Source organism: Ambystoma mexicanum, chromosome 1p, assembly GCF_040938575.1.
Source record: "Ambystoma mexicanum isolate Mex_15411 chromosome 1p, UKY_AmexF1_1, whole genome shotgun sequence".
Taxonomy (NCBI): Eukaryota; Metazoa; Chordata; class Amphibia; order Caudata; family Ambystomatidae; genus Ambystoma; species Ambystoma mexicanum.
The window spans coordinates 7,409,620-7,424,322 of record NC_090921.1 but is presented as its reverse complement, the minus strand read 5'-3'; the positions used below and the strand labels follow the sequence as shown (position 1 = coordinate 7,424,322).

The 14,703-nt window shown below is 45.9% G+C and overlaps 19 non-coding genes across 19 annotated transcripts; all 19 read right to left on the bottom strand.

Annotated features, from left to right (window-relative positions):
• Positions 1 to 275: 275 nt before the first annotated feature.
• On the bottom strand, positions 276 to 347 carry TRNAC-GCA (transfer RNA cysteine (anticodon GCA)). Its single transcript has one exon. It is a non-coding gene; the product is annotated as a tRNA-Cys (tRNA).
• Positions 348 to 1,059: 712 nt separating this feature from the next.
• On the bottom strand, positions 1,060 to 1,131 carry TRNAC-GCA (transfer RNA cysteine (anticodon GCA)). Its single transcript has one exon. It is a non-coding gene; the product is annotated as a tRNA-Cys (tRNA).
• A 712-nt stretch (positions 1,132 to 1,843) lies between these two features.
• On the bottom strand, positions 1,844 to 1,915 carry TRNAC-GCA (transfer RNA cysteine (anticodon GCA)). Its single transcript has one exon. It is a non-coding gene; the product is annotated as a tRNA-Cys (tRNA).
• A 708-nt stretch (positions 1,916 to 2,623) lies between these two features.
• TRNAC-GCA (transfer RNA cysteine (anticodon GCA)) lies at positions 2,624 to 2,695 on the bottom strand. Its single transcript has one exon. It is a non-coding gene; the product is annotated as a tRNA-Cys (tRNA).
• Positions 2,696 to 3,407: 712 nt separating this feature from the next.
• TRNAC-GCA (transfer RNA cysteine (anticodon GCA)) lies at positions 3,408 to 3,479 on the bottom strand. The gene has a single exon. It is a non-coding gene; the product is annotated as a tRNA-Cys (tRNA).
• Positions 3,480 to 4,188: 709 nt separating this feature from the next.
• Positions 4,189 to 4,260, bottom strand: TRNAC-GCA (transfer RNA cysteine (anticodon GCA)). Its single transcript has one exon. It is a non-coding gene; the product is annotated as a tRNA-Cys (tRNA).
• A 708-nt stretch (positions 4,261 to 4,968) lies between these two features.
• TRNAC-GCA (transfer RNA cysteine (anticodon GCA)) lies at positions 4,969 to 5,040 on the bottom strand. The gene has a single exon. It is a non-coding gene; the product is annotated as a tRNA-Cys (tRNA).
• Positions 5,041 to 5,752: 712 nt separating this feature from the next.
• Positions 5,753 to 5,824, bottom strand: TRNAC-GCA (transfer RNA cysteine (anticodon GCA)). Its single transcript has one exon. It is a non-coding gene; the product is annotated as a tRNA-Cys (tRNA).
• Positions 5,825 to 6,532: 708 nt separating this feature from the next.
• On the bottom strand, positions 6,533 to 6,604 carry TRNAC-GCA (transfer RNA cysteine (anticodon GCA)). Its single transcript has one exon. It is a non-coding gene; the product is annotated as a tRNA-Cys (tRNA).
• A 712-nt stretch (positions 6,605 to 7,316) lies between these two features.
• On the bottom strand, positions 7,317 to 7,388 carry TRNAC-GCA (transfer RNA cysteine (anticodon GCA)). Its single transcript has one exon. It is a non-coding gene; the product is annotated as a tRNA-Cys (tRNA).
• Positions 7,389 to 8,096: 708 nt separating this feature from the next.
• On the bottom strand, positions 8,097 to 8,168 carry TRNAC-GCA (transfer RNA cysteine (anticodon GCA)). The gene has a single exon. It is a non-coding gene; the product is annotated as a tRNA-Cys (tRNA).
• Positions 8,169 to 9,340: 1,172 nt separating this feature from the next.
• Positions 9,341 to 9,412, bottom strand: TRNAC-GCA (transfer RNA cysteine (anticodon GCA)). Its single transcript has one exon. It is a non-coding gene; the product is annotated as a tRNA-Cys (tRNA).
• A 230-nt stretch (positions 9,413 to 9,642) lies between these two features.
• Positions 9,643 to 9,714, bottom strand: TRNAC-GCA (transfer RNA cysteine (anticodon GCA)). The gene has a single exon. It is a non-coding gene; the product is annotated as a tRNA-Cys (tRNA).
• Positions 9,715 to 10,416: 702 nt separating this feature from the next.
• On the bottom strand, positions 10,417 to 10,488 carry TRNAC-GCA (transfer RNA cysteine (anticodon GCA)). Its single transcript has one exon. It is a non-coding gene; the product is annotated as a tRNA-Cys (tRNA).
• Positions 10,489 to 11,200: 712 nt separating this feature from the next.
• On the bottom strand, positions 11,201 to 11,272 carry TRNAC-GCA (transfer RNA cysteine (anticodon GCA)). Its single transcript has one exon. It is a non-coding gene; the product is annotated as a tRNA-Cys (tRNA).
• A 712-nt stretch (positions 11,273 to 11,984) lies between these two features.
• On the bottom strand, positions 11,985 to 12,056 carry TRNAC-GCA (transfer RNA cysteine (anticodon GCA)). Its single transcript has one exon. It is a non-coding gene; the product is annotated as a tRNA-Cys (tRNA).
• Positions 12,057 to 12,764: 708 nt separating this feature from the next.
• On the bottom strand, positions 12,765 to 12,836 carry TRNAC-GCA (transfer RNA cysteine (anticodon GCA)). The gene has a single exon. It is a non-coding gene; the product is annotated as a tRNA-Cys (tRNA).
• Positions 12,837 to 13,548: 712 nt separating this feature from the next.
• On the bottom strand, positions 13,549 to 13,620 carry TRNAC-GCA (transfer RNA cysteine (anticodon GCA)). Its single transcript has one exon. It is a non-coding gene; the product is annotated as a tRNA-Cys (tRNA).
• Positions 13,621 to 14,328: 708 nt separating this feature from the next.
• Positions 14,329 to 14,400, bottom strand: TRNAC-GCA (transfer RNA cysteine (anticodon GCA)). Its single transcript has one exon. It is a non-coding gene; the product is annotated as a tRNA-Cys (tRNA).
• Positions 14,401 to 14,703: the final 303 nt, after the last annotated feature.

Below are 14,703 nucleotides of genomic sequence, written 5' to 3'. Positions count from 1 at the left end.
AGGGGTGGACAGTATGTAGCACCCTTGGGTTCTGTAAATACAAATGTTCCTTGATCTCAAGGAGCAGGCAGCAAAAGTGGAGCTAAAACACTAAACGGACACTTTAAAAAGTGCATAATTGCTGTTAGCAATATGTTAACTAGGATGAAACCAGAACACTTTTTGATCATGCATCTTGAAGGGTAAATGTTCACTGATGCCAAGTGTAATTAGAAAAGGAACACATATCTTTGTGAATAAACAATTATTTATTATTAAAATTTAAGAAAAGTAGAAGGGGACACCCGGATTTGAACCAGGGACCTCTTGATCTGCAGTCAAATGCTCTACCACTGGGCTATATCCCCGTGCTTTTATGGAATCTTCTGATACTTTTCAGGCTGACGATTCTGCGCTGGTCAAGCATTCAACTTTAATGATCCTGGAAGAGACACGTCAGCTGGATTTAGCACTTATGTGAAGGAGAAAGGGTGAGCAGCCCTGCCTTGTCCTGGTGACACCCCCTCCAAATCTCTTCAAAGCAGCCACAACGCCCAAGCCCTCCTTGCTGACAATCAGGCACTTTGCATAACAAAGAGCGGGTTCAGTGCTCGCACACAGGGCCGGTGTTGTATGGGGCGGGGTATCCAAGTGAGCGTGGCTCCGGAGATTGCCAAACAATGTATCCCACAAGCTACCATGGGTGATGCAGGATAGCGTACAACACTGGGACAACATTTGTTAGGGCTCCTGGGGGCCAATTTCAATCTGAATGTGCCCCGCTTGCTTACAGGTGTGGGGGATGAGGGGTGGACAGTGTGTAGCACCCTTGGGTTCTGTAAATACAAATGTTCCTTGATCTCAAGGAGCAGGCAGCAAAAGTGGAGCTAAAACACTAAACGGACACTTTAAAAAGTGCATAATTGCTGTCCGCAAGATGTTAACTAGGATGAAACCAGAACACTTTTTGATCATGCATCTTGAAGCGTAAATGTTCACTGATGCCAAGTGTAATTAGAAAAGGAACACATATCTTTGTGAATAAGCAATTATTTATTATTAAAATTTAAGAAAAGTCAGAGGGGACACCCGGATTTGAACCAGGGACCTCTTGATCTGCAGTCAAATGCTCTACCACTGAGCTATATCCCCGTGCTTTTATGGAATCTTCTGATACTTTTCAGGCTGACGATTCTGCGCTGGTCAAGCATTCAACTTTAATGATCCTGGAAGAGACACGTCAGCTGGATTTAGCACTTATGTGAAGGAGAAAGGGTGAGCAGCCCTGCCTTGTCCTGGTGACACCCCCTCCAAATCTCTTCAAAGCAGCCACAACGCCCAAGCCCTCCTTGCTGACAATCAGGCACTTTGCATAACAAAGAGCGGGTTCAGTGCTCGCACACAGGGCCGGTGTTGTATGGGGCGGGGTATCCAAGTGAGCGTGGCTCCGGAGATTGCCAAACAATGTATCCCACAAGCTACCATGGGTGATGCAGGATAGCGTACAACACTGGGACAACATTTGTTAGGGCTCCTGGGGGCCAATTTCAATCTGAATGTGCCCCGCTTGCTTACAGGTGTGGGGGATGAGGGGTGGACAGTGTGTAGCACCCTTGGGTTCTGTAAATACAAATGTTCCTTGATCTCAAGGAGCAGGCAGCAAAAGTGGAGCTAAAACACTAAACGGACACTTTAAAAAGTGCATAATTGCTGTCCGCAAGATGTTAACTAGGATGAAACCGGAACACTTTTTGATCATGCATCTTGAAGCGTAAATGTTCACTGATGCCAAGTGTAATTAGAAAAGGAACACATATCTTTGTGAATAAACAATTATTTATTATTAAAATTTAAGAAAAGTCGAAGGGGACACCCGGATTTGAACCAGGGACTTCTTGATCTGCAGTCAAATGCTCTACCACTGAGCTATATCCCCGTGCTTTTAGCTAATCTTCTGATACTTTTCAGGCTGTCGATTCTGCACTGGTCAAGCATTCAACGTTAATGATCCTGGAAGAGACACGTCAGCTGGATTTTGCACTTATGTGAAGGAGAAAGGGCGAGCAGCCCTGCCTTGTCCTGGTGACACCCCCTCCAAATCTCTTCAAAGCCACAACACCCAAGCCCTCCTTGCAGACAATCAGGCACTTTGCATAACAAAGAGCAGCTTTAGTGCTCGCTCACAGGGCCGGTGTTGTATGGGGCGGGGTATCCAAGTGAGCGTGGCTCCGGAGATTTCCAAACAATGTATCCCACAAGCTACCATGGGGATGCAGGATAGCATAAAACACCGGGACAACATTTGTTAGGGCTCCTGGGGGCCAATTTCAATCTGAATGTGCCCCGCTTGCTTACAGGTGTGGGGGGTGAGGGGTGGACAGTGTGTAGCACCCTTGGGTTCTGTAAATACAAATGTTCCTTGATCTCAAGGAGCAGGCAGCAAAAGTGGAGCTAAAACACTAAACGGACACTTTAAAAAGTGCATAATTGCTGTCCGCAAGATGTTAACTAGGATGAAACCAGAACACTTTTTGATCATGCATCTTGAAGCGTAAATGTTCACTGATGCCAAGTGTAATTAGAAAAGGAACACATATCTTTGTGAATAAACAATTATTTATTATTAAAATTTAAGAAAAGTCGAAGGGGACACCCGGATTTGAACCAGGGACCTCTTGATCTGCAGTCAAATGCTCTACCACTGAGCTATATCCCCGTGCTTTTAGGGAATCTTCTGATACTTTTCAGGCTGACGATTCTGCGCTGGTCAAGCATTCAACGTTAATGATCCTGGAAGAGACACGTCAGCTGGATTTAGCACTTATGTGAAGGAGAAAGGGCGAGCAGCCCTGCCTTGTCCTGGTGACACCCCCTCCAAATCTCTTCAAAGCAGCCACAACGCCCAAGCCCTCCTTGCTGACAATCAGGCACTTTGCATAACAAAGAGCGGGTTCAGTGCTCGCACACAGGGCCGGTGTTGTATGGGGCGGGGTATTCAAGTGAGCGTGGCTCCGGAGATTGCCAAACAGTGTATCCCACAAGCTACCATGGGTGATGCAGGATAGCGTACAACACTGGGACAACATTTGTTAGGGCTCCTGGGGGCCAATTTCAATCTGAATGTGCCCCGCTTGCTTACAGGTGTGGGGGATGAGGGGTGGACAGTGTGTAGCACCCTTGGGTTCTGTAAATACAAATGTTCCTTGATCTCAAGGAGCAGGCAGCAAAAGTGGAGCTAAAACACTAAACAGACACTTTAAAAAGTGCATAATTGCTGTCCGCAAGATGTTAACTAGGATGAAACCAGAACACTTTTTGATTATGCATCTTGAAGCGTAAATGTTCACTGATGCCAAGTGTAATTAGAAAAGGAACACATATCTTTGTGAATAAACAATTATTTATTATTAAAATTTAAGAAAAGTTGAAGGGGACACCCGGATTTGAACCAGGGACCGCTTGATCTGCAGTCAAATGCTCTACCACTGAGCTATATCCCCGTGCTTTTAGCGAATCTTCTGATACTTTTCAGGCTGTCGATTCTGCACTGGTCAAGCATTCAACGTTAATGATCCTGGAAGAGACACGTCAGCTGGATTTTGCACTTATGTGAAGGAGAAAGGGCGAGCAGCCCTGCCTTGTCCTGGTGACACCCCCTCCAAATCTCTTCAAAGCCACAACACCCAAGCCCTCCTTGCTGACAATCAGGCACTTTGCATAACAAAGAGCAGCTTTAGTGCTCGCTCACAGGGCCGGTGTTGTATGGGGCGGGGTATCCAAGTGAGCGTGGCTCCGGAGATTGCCAAACAATGTATCCCACAAGCTACCATGGGTGATGCAGGATAGCGTACAACACTGGGACAACATTTGTTAGGGCTCCTGGGGGCCAATTTCAATCTGAATGTGCCCCGCTTGCTTACAGGTGTGGGGGATGAGGGGTGGACAGTGTGTAGACCCCTTGGGTTCTGTAAATACAAATGTTCCTTGATCTCAAGGAGCAGGCAGCAAAAGTGGAGCTAAAACACTAAACGGACACTTTAAAAAGTGCATAATTGCTGTCCGCAAGATGTTAACTAGGATGAAACCGGAACACTTTTTGATCATGCATCTTGAAGCGTAAATGTTCACTGATGCCAAGTGTAATTAGAAAAGGAACACATATCTTTGTGAATAAACAATTATTTATTATTAAAATTTAAGAAAAGTCGAAGGGGACACCCGCATTTGAACCAGGGACCTCTTGATCTGCAGTCAAATGCTCTACCACTGAGCTATATCCCCGTGCTTTTAGCTGATCTTCTGATACTTTTCAGGCTGCCGATTCTGCACTGGTCAAGCATTCAACGTTAATGATCCTGGAAGAGACACGTCAGCTGGATTTTGCACTTATGTGAAGGAGAAAGGGCGAGCAGCCCTGCCTTGTCCTGGTGACACCCCCTCCAAATCTCTTCAAAGCCACAACACCCAAGCCCTCCTTGCTGACAATCAGGCACTTTGCATATCAAAGAGCAGCTTTAGTGCTCGCTCACAGGGCCGGTGTTGTATGGGGCGGGGTATCCAAGTGAGCGTGGCTCCGGAGATTTCCAAACAATGTATCCCACAAGCTACCATGGGGATGCAGGATAGCATAAAACACCGGGACAACATTTGTTAGGGCTCCTGGGGGCCAATTTCAATCTGAATGTGCCCCGCTTGCTTACAGGTGTGGGGGGTGAGGGGTGGACAGTGTGTAGCACCCTTGGGTTCTGTAAATACAAATGTTCCTTGATCTCAAGGAGCAGGCAGCAAAAGTGGAGCTAAAACACTAAACGGACACTTTAAAAAGTGCATAATTGCTGTCCGCAAGATGTTAACTAGGATGAAACCAGAACACTTTTTGATCATGCATCTTGAAGCGTAAATGTTCACTGATGCCAAGTGTAATTAGAAAAGGAACACATATCTTTGTGAATAAACAATTATTTATTATTAAAATTTAAGAAAAGTCGAAGGGGACACCCGGATTTGAACCAGGGACCTCTTGATCTGCAGTCAAATGCTCTACCACTGAGCTATATCCCCGTGCTTTTAGGGAATCTTCTGATACTTTTCAGGCTGTCGATTCTGCGCTGGTCAAGCATTCAACGTTAATGATCCTGGAAGCGACACGTCAGCTGGATTTAGCACTTATGTGAAGGAGAAAGGGCGAGCAGCCCTGCCTTGTCCTGGTGACACCCCCTCCAAATCTCTTCAAAGCAGCCACAACGCCCAAGCCCTCCTTGCTGACAATCAGGCACTTTGCATAACAAAGAGCGGGTTCAGTGCTCGCACACAGGGACGGTGTTGTATGGGGCGGGGTATCCAAGTGAGCGTGGCTCCGGAGATTGCCAAACAGTGTATCCCACAAGCTACCATGGGTGATGCAGGATAGCGTACAACACTGGGACAACATTTGTTAGGGCTCCTGGGGGCCAATTTCAATCTGAATGTGCCCCGCTTGCTTACAGGTGTGGGGGATGAGGGGTGGACAGTGTGTAGTACCCTTGGGTTCTGTAAATACAAATGTTCCTTGATCTCAAGGAGCAGGCAGCAAAAGTGGAGCTAAAACACTAAACGGACACTTTAAAAAGTGCATAATTGCTGTTAGCAATATGTTAACTAGGATGAAACCAGAACACTTTTTGATCATGCATCTTGAAGGGTAAATGTTCACTGATGCCAAGTGTATTTAGAAAAGGAACACATATCTTTGTGAATAAACAATTATTTATTATTAAAATTTAAGAAAAGTAGAAGGGGACACCGGGATTTGAACCAGGGACCTCTTGATCTGCAGTCAAATGCTCTACCACTGAGCTATATCCCCGTGCTTTTAGCGAATCTTCTGATACTTTTCAGCCTGTCGATTCTGCGCTGGTCAAGCATTCAACGTTAATGATCCTGGAAGAGACACGTCAGCTGGATTTTGCACTTATGTGAAGGAGAAAGGGCGAGCAGCCCTGCCTTGTCCTGGTGACACCCCCTCCAAATCTCTTCAAAGCCACAACACCCAAGCCCTCCTTGCTGACAATCAGGCACTTTGCATAACAAAGAGCAGCTTAAGTGCTCGCTCACAGGGCCGGTGTTGTATGGGGCGGGGTATCCAAGTGAGCGTGGCTCCGGAGATTTCCAAACAATGTATCCCACAAGCTACCATGGGGTTGCAGGATAGCATACAACACCGGGACAACATTTGTTAGGGCTCCTGGGGGCCAATTTCAATCTGAATGTGCCCCGCTTGCTTACAGGTGTGGGGGGTGAGGAGTGGACAGTGTGTAGCACCCTTGGGTTCTGTAAATACAAATGTTCCTTGATCTCAAGGAGCAGGCAGCAAAAGTGGAGCTAAAACACTAAACGGACACTTTAAAAAGTGCATAATTGCTGTTAGCAATATGTTAACTAGGATGAAACCAGAACACTTTTTGATCATGCATCTTGAAGGGTAAATGTTCACTGATGCCAAGTGTAATTAGAAAAGGAACACATATCTTTGTGAATAAACAATTATTTATTATTAAAATTTAAGAAAAGTAGAAGGGGACACCCGGATTTGAACCAGGGACCTCTTGATCTGCAGTCAAATGCTCTACCACTGAGCTATATCCCCGTGCTTTTAGGGCATCTTCTGATACTTTTCAGGCTGTCAATTCTGCGCTGGTCAAGCATTCAACGTTAATGATCCTGGAAGAGACACGTCAGCTGGATTTAGCACTTATGTGAAGGAGAAAGGGCGAGCAGCCCTGCCTTGTCCTGGTGACACCCCCTCCAAATCTCTTCAAAGCAGCCACAACGCCCAAGCCCTCCTTGCTGACAATCAGGCACTTTGCATAACAAAGAGCGGGTTCAGTGCTCGCACACAGGGCTGGTGTTGTATGGGGCGGGGTATCCAAATGAGCGTGGCTCCGGAGATTGCCAAACAATGTATCCCACAAGCTACCATGGGAGATGCAGGATAGCGTACAACACTGGGACAACATTTGTTAGGGCTCCTGGGGGCCAATTTCAATCTGAATGTGCCCCGCTTGCTTACAGGTGTGGGGGATGAGGGGTGGACAGTGTGTAGCACCCTTGGGTTCTGTAAATACAAATGTTCCTTGATCTCAAGGAGCAGGCAGCAAAAGTGGAGCTAAAACACTAAACGGACACTTTAAAAAGTGCATAATTGCTGTTAGCAATATGTTAACTAGGATGAAACCAGAACACTTTTTGATCATGCATCTTCAAGGGTAAATGTTCACTGATGCCAAGTGTAATTAGAAAAGGAACACATATCTTTGTGAATAAACAATTATTTATTATTAAAATTTAAGAAAAGTAGAAGGGGACACCAGGATTTGAACCAGGGACCTCTTGATCTGCAGTCAAATGCTCTACCACTGAGCTATATCCCCGTGCTTTTAGCGAATCTTCTGATACTTTTCAGCCTGTCGATTCTGCGCTGGTCAAGCATTCAACGTTAATGATCCTGGAAGAGACACGTCAGCTGGATTTTGCACTTATGTGAAGGAGAAAGGGCGAGCAGCCCTGCCTTGTCCTGGTGACACCCCCTCCAAATCTCTTCAAAGCCACAACACCCAAGCCCTCCTTGCTGACAATCAGGCACTTTGCATAACAAAGAGCAGCTTTAGTGCTCGCTCACAGGGCCGGTGTTGTATGGGGCGGGGTATCCAAGTGAGCGTGGCTCCGGAGATTTCCAAACAATGTATCCCACAAGCTACCATGGGGATGCAGGATAGCATACAACACCGGGACAACATTTGTTAGGGCTCCTGGGGGCCAATTTCAATCTGAATGTGCCCCGCTTGCTTACAGGTGTGGGGGGTGAGGGGTGGACAGTGTGTAGCACCCTTGGGTTCTGTAAATACAAATGTTCCTTGATCTCAAGGAGCAGGCAGCAAAAGTGGAGCTAAAACACTAAACGGACACTTTAAAAAGTGCATAATTGCTGTTAGCAATATGTTAACTAGGATGAAACCAGAACACTTTTTGATCATGCATCTTGAAGGGTAAATGTTCACTGATGCCAAGTGTAATTAGAAAAGGAACACATATCTTTGTGAATAAACAATTATTTATTATTAAAATTTAAGAAAAGTAGAAGGGGACACCCGGATTTGAACCAGGGACCTCTTGATCTGCAGTCAAATGCTCTACCACTGAGCTATATCCCCGTGCTTTTAGGGCATCTTCTGATACTTTTCAGGCTGTCGATTCTGCGCTGGTCAAGCATTCAACGTTAATGATCCTGGAAGAGACACGTCAGCTGGATTTAGCACTTATGTGAAGGAGAAAGGGCGAGCAGCCCTGCCTTGTCCTGGTGACACCCCCTCCAAATCTCTTCAAAGCAGCCACAACGCCCAAGCCCTCCTTGCTGACAATCAGGCACTTTGCATAACAAAGAGCGGGTTCAGTGCTCGCACACAGGGCCGGTGTTGTATGGGGCGGTGTATCCAAGTGAGCGTGGCTCCGGAGATTGCCAAACAATGTATCCCACAAGCTACCATGGTTGATGCAGGATAGCGTACAACACTGGGACAACGTTTGTTAGGGCTCCTGGGGGCCAATTTCAATCTGAATGTGCCCCGCTTGCTTACAGGTGTGGGGGATGAGGGGTGGACAGTGTGTAGCACCCTTGGGTTCTGTAAATACAAATGTTCCTTGATCTCAAGGAGCAGGCAGCAAAAGTGGAGCTAAAACACTAAACGGACACTTTAAAAAGTGCATAATTGCTGTCCGCAATATGTTAACTAGGATGAAACCAGAACACTTTTTGATCATGCATCTTGAAGGGTAAATGTTCACTGATGCCAAGTGTAATTAGAAAAGGAACACATATCTTTGTGAATAAACAATTATTTATTATTAAAATTTAAGAAAAGTCAAAGGGGACACCCGGATTTGAACCAGGGACCTCTTGATCTGCAGCTCCGGAGATTTCCAAACAATGTATCCCACAAGCTACCATGGGGATGCAGGATAGCATACAACACCGGGACAACATTTGTTAGGGCTCCTGGATGCCAATTTCAATCTGAATGTGCCCCGCTTGCTTACAGGTGTGGGGGATGAGGGGTGGACAGTGTGTAGCACCCTTGGGTTCTGTAAATACAAATGTTCCTTGATCTCAAGGAGCAGGCAGCAAAAGTGGAGCTAAAACACTAAACGGACACTTTAAAAAGTGCATAATTGCTGTTAGCAATATGTTAACTAGGATGAAACCAGAACACTTTTTGATCATGCATCTTGAAGGGTAAATGTTCACTGATGCCAAGTGTAATTAGAAAAGGAACACATATCTTTGTGAATAAACAATTATTTATTATTAAAATTTAAGAAAAGTAGAAGGGGACACCCGGATTTGAACCAGGGACCTCTTGATCTGCAGTCAAATGCTCTACCACTGAGCTATATCCCTGTGCTTTTAGCGAATCTTCTGATACTTTTCAGCCTGTCGATTCTGCGCTGGTCAAGCATTCAACGTTAATGATCCTGGAAGATCATTATGTTAACTAGGATGAAACCAGAACACTTTTTGATCATGCATCTTGAAGGGTAAATGTTCACTGATGCCAAGTGTAATTAGAAAAGGAACACATATCTTTGTGAATAAACAATTATTTATTATTAAAATTTAAGAAAAGTAGAAGGGGACACCCGGATTTGAACCAGGGACCTCTTGATCTGCAGTCAAATGCTCTACCACTGAGCTATATCCCTGTGCTTTTAGCGAATCTTCTGATACTTTTCAGCCTGTCGATTCTGCGCTGGTCAAGCATTCAACGTTAATGATCCTGGAAGAGACACGTCAGCTGGATTTTGCACTTATGTGAAGGAGAAAGGGCGAGCAGCCCTGCCTTGTCCTGGTGACACCCCCTCCAAATCTCTTCAAAGCCACAACACCCAAGCCCTCCTTGCTGACAATCAGGCACTTTGCATAACAAAGAGCAGCTTTAGTGCTCGCTCACAGGGCCGGTGTTGTCGGGGTATCCAAGTGAGCGTGGCTCCGGAGATTTCCAAACAATGTATCCCACAAGCTACCATGGGGATGCAGGATAGCATAAAACACCGGGACAACATTTGTTAGGGCTCCTGGGGGCCAATTTCAATCTGAATGTGCCCCGCTTGCTTACAGGTGTGGGGGGTGAGGGGTGGACAGTATGTAGCACCCTTGGGTTCTGTAAATACAAATGTTCCTTGATCTCAAGGAGCAGGCAGCAAAAGTGGAGCTAAAACACTAAACGGACACTTTAAAAAGTGCATAATTGCTGTTAGCAATATGTTAACTAGGATGAAACCAGAACACTTTTTGATCATGCATCTTGAAGGGTAAATGTTCACTGATGCCAAGTGTAATTAGAAAAGGAACACATATCTTTGTGAATAAACAATTATTTATTATTAAAATTTAAGAAAAGTAGAAGGGGACACCCGGATTTGAACCAGGGACCTCTTGATCTGCAGTCAAATGCTCTACCACTGAGCTATATCCCCGTGCTTTTAGGGAATCTTCTGATACTTTTCAGGCTGACGATTCTGCGCTGGTCAAGCATTCAACTTTAATGATCCTGGAAGAGACACGTCAGCTGGATTTAGCACTTATGTGAAGGAGAAAGGGTGAGCAGCCCTGCCTTGTCCTGGTGACACCCCCTCCAAATCTCTTCAAAGCAGCCACAACGCCCAAGCCCTCCTTGCTGACAATCAGGCACTTTGCATAACAAAGAGCGGGTTCAGTGCTCGCACACAGGGCCGGTGTTGTATGGGGCGGTGTATCCAAGTGAGCGTGGCTCCGGAGATTGCCAAACAATGTATCCCACAAGCTACCATGGTTGATGCAGGATAGCGTACAACACTGGGACAACGTTTGTTAGGGCTCCTGGGGGCCAATTTCAATCTGAATGTGCCCCGCTTGCTTACAGGTGTGGGGGATGAGGGGTGGACAGTGTGTAGCACCCTTGGGTTCTGTAAATACAAATGTTCCTTGATCTCAAGGAGCAGGCAGCAAAAGTGGAGCTAAAACACTAAACGGACACTTTAAAAAGTGCATAATTGCTGTCCGCAAGATGTTAACTAGGATGAAACCAGAACACTTTTTGATCATGCATCTTGAAGGGTAAATGTTCACTGATGCCAAGTGTAATTAGAAAAGGAACACATATCTTTGTGAATAAACAATTATTTATTATTAAAATTTAAGAAAAGTAGAAGGGGACACCGGGATTTGAACCAGGGACCTCTTGATCTGCAGTCAAATGCTCTACCACTGAGCTATATCCCCGTGCTTTTAGCGAATCTTCTGATACTTTTCAGGCTGTCGATTCTGCACTGGTCAAGCATTCAACGTTAATGATCCTGGAAGAGACACGTCAGCTGGATTTTGCACTTATGTGAAGGAGAAAGGGCGAGCAGCCCTGCCTTGTCCTGGTGACACCCCCTCCAAATCTCTTCAAAGCAGCCACAACGCCCAAGCCCTCCTTGCTGACAATCAGGCACTTTGCATAACAAAGAGCGGGTTCAGTGCTCGCACACAGGGCCGGTGTTGTATGGGGCGGGGTATCCAAGTGAGCGTGGCTCCGGAGATTGCCAAACAATGTATCCCACAAGCTACCATGGGTGATGCAGGATAGCGTACAACACTGGGACAACATTTGTTAGGGCTCCTGGGGGCCAATTTCAATCTGAATGTGCCCCGCTTGCTTACAGGTGTGGGGGATGAGGGGTGGACAGTGTGTAGCACCCTTGGGTTCTGTAAATACAAATGTTCCTTGATCTCAAGGAGCAGGCAGCAAAAGTGGAGCTAAAACACTAAACGGACACTTTAAAAAGTGCATAATTGCTGTCCGCAAGATGTTAACTAGGATGAAACCAGAACACTTTTTGATCATGCATCTTGAAGCGTAAATGTTCACTGATGCCAAGTGTAATTAGAAAAGGAACACATATCTTTGTGAATAAACAATTATTTATTATTAAAATTTAAGAAAAGTCGAAGGGGACACCCGGATTTGAACCAGGGACCTCTTGATCTGCAGTCAAATGCTCTACCACTGAGCTATATCCCCGTGCTTTTAGCGAATCTTCTGATACTTTTCAGGCTGTCGATTCTGCGCTGGTCAAGCATTCAACGTTAATGATCCTGGAAGAGACACGTCAGCTGGATTTTGCACTTATGTGAAGGAGAAAGGGCGAGCAGCCCTGCCTTGTCCTTGTGACACCCCCTCCAAATCTCTTCAAAGCCACAACACCCAAGCCCTCCTTGCTGACAATCAGGCACTTTGCATAACAAAGAGCAGCTTTAGTGCTCGCTCACAGGGCCGGTGTTGTATGGGGCGGTGTATCCAAGTGAGCGTGGCTCCGGAGATTTCCAAACAATGTATCCCACAAGCTACCATGGGGATGCAGGATAGCATACAACACCGGGACAACATTTGTTAGGGCTCCTGGGGGCCAATTTCAATCTGAATGTGCCCCGCTTGCTTACAGGTGTGGGGGGTGAGGGGTGGACAGTGTGTAGCACCCTTGGGTTCTGTAAATACAAATGTTCCTTGATCTCAAGGAGCAGGCAGCAAAAGTGGAGCTAAAACACTAAACGGACACTTTAAAAAGTGCATAATTGCTGTTAGCAATATGTTAACTAGGATGAAACCAGAACACTTTTTGATCATGCATCTTGAAGGGTAAATGTTCACTGATGCCAAGTGTAATTAGAAAAGGAACACATATCTTTGTGAATAAACAATTATTTATTATTAAAATTTAAGAAAAGTCGAAGGGGACACCCGGATTTGAACCAGGGACCTCTTGATCTGCAGTCAAATGCTCTACCACTGAGCTATATCCCCGTGCTTTTAGGGAATCTTCTGATACTTTTCAGGCTGTCGATTCTGCTCTGGTCAAGCATTCAACGTTAATGATCCTGGAAGAGACACGTCAGCTGGATTTAGCACTTATGTGAAGGAGAAAGGGCGAGCAGCCCTGCCTTGTCCTGGTGACACCCCCTCCAAATCTCTTCAAAGCAGCCACAACGCCCAAGCACTCCTTGCTGACAATCAGGCACTTTGCATAACAAAGAGCGGGTTCAGTGCTCGCACACAGGGCCGGTGTTGTATGGGGCGGGGTATCCAAGTGAGCGTGGCTCCGGAGATTGCCAAACAATGTATCCCACAAGCTACCATGGGTGATGCAGGATAGCGTACAACACTGGGACAACATTTGTTAGGGCTCCTGGGGGCCAATTTCAATCTGAATGTGCCCCGCTTGCTTACAGGTGTGGGGGATGAGGGGTGGACAGTGTGTAGCACCCTTGGGTTCTGTAAATACAAATGTTCCTTGATCTCAAGGAGCAGGCAGCAAAAGTGGAGCTAAAACACTAAACGGACACTTTAAAAAGTGCATAATTGCTGTCCGCAAGATGTTAACTAGGATGAAACCAGAACACTTTTTGATCATGCATCTTGAAGCGTAAATGTTCACTGATGCCAAGTGTAATTAGAAAAGGAACACATATCTTTGTGAATAAACAATTATTTATTATTAAAATTTAAGAAAAGTCGAAGGGGACACCCGGATTTGAACCAAGGACCTCTTGATCTGCAGTCAAATGCTCTACCACTGAGCTATATCCCCGTGCTTTTAGCGAATCTTCTGATACTTTTCAGGCTGCCGATTCTGCACTGGTCAAGCATTCAACGTTAATGATCCTGGAAGAGACACGTCAGCTGGATTTTGCACTTATGTGAAGGAGAAAGGGCGAGCAGCCCTGCCTTGTCCTGGTGACGCCCCCTCCAAATCTCTTCAAAGCCACAACACCCAAGCCCTCCTTGCTGACAATCAGGCACTTTGCATAACAAAGAGCAGCTTTAGTGCTCGCTCACAGGGCCGGTGTTGTATGGGGCGGGGTATCCAAGTGAGCGTGGCTCCGGAGATTTCCAAACAATGTATCCCACAAGCTACCATGGGGATGCAGGATAGCATAAAACACCGGGACAACATTTGTTAGGGCTCCTGGGGGCCAATTTCAATCTGAATGTGCCCCGCTTGCTTACAGGTGTGGGGGATGAGGGGTGGACAGTGTGTAGCACCCTTGGGTTCTGTAAATACAAATGTTCCTTGATCTCAAGGAGCAGGCAGCAAAAGTGGAGCTAAAACACTAAACGGACACTTTAAAAAGTGCATAATTGCTGTTAGCAATATGTTAACTAGGATGAAACCAGAACACTTTTTGATCATGCATCTTGAAGGGTAAATGTTCACTGATGCCAAGTGTAATTAGAAAAGGAACACATATCTTTGTGAATAAACAATTATTTATTATTAAAATTTAAGAAAAGTAGAAGGGGACACCCGGATTAGAACCAGGGACCTCTTGATCTGCAGTCAAATGCTCTACCACTGAGCTATATCCCCGTGCTTTTAGGGAATCTTCTGATACTTTTCAGGCTGTCGATTCTGCGCTGGTCAAGCATTCAACATTAATGATCCTGGAAGAGACACGTCAGCTGGATTTAGCACTTATGTGAAGGAGAAAGGGCGAGCAGCCCTGCCTTGTCCTGGTGACACCCCCTCCAAATCTCTTCAAAGCAGCCACAACGCCCAAGCCCTCCTTGCTGACAATCAGACACTTTGCATAACAAAGAGCAGCTTTAGTGCTCGCTCACAGGGCCGGTGTTGTATGGGGCGGGGTATCCAAGTGAGCGTGGCTCCGGAGAT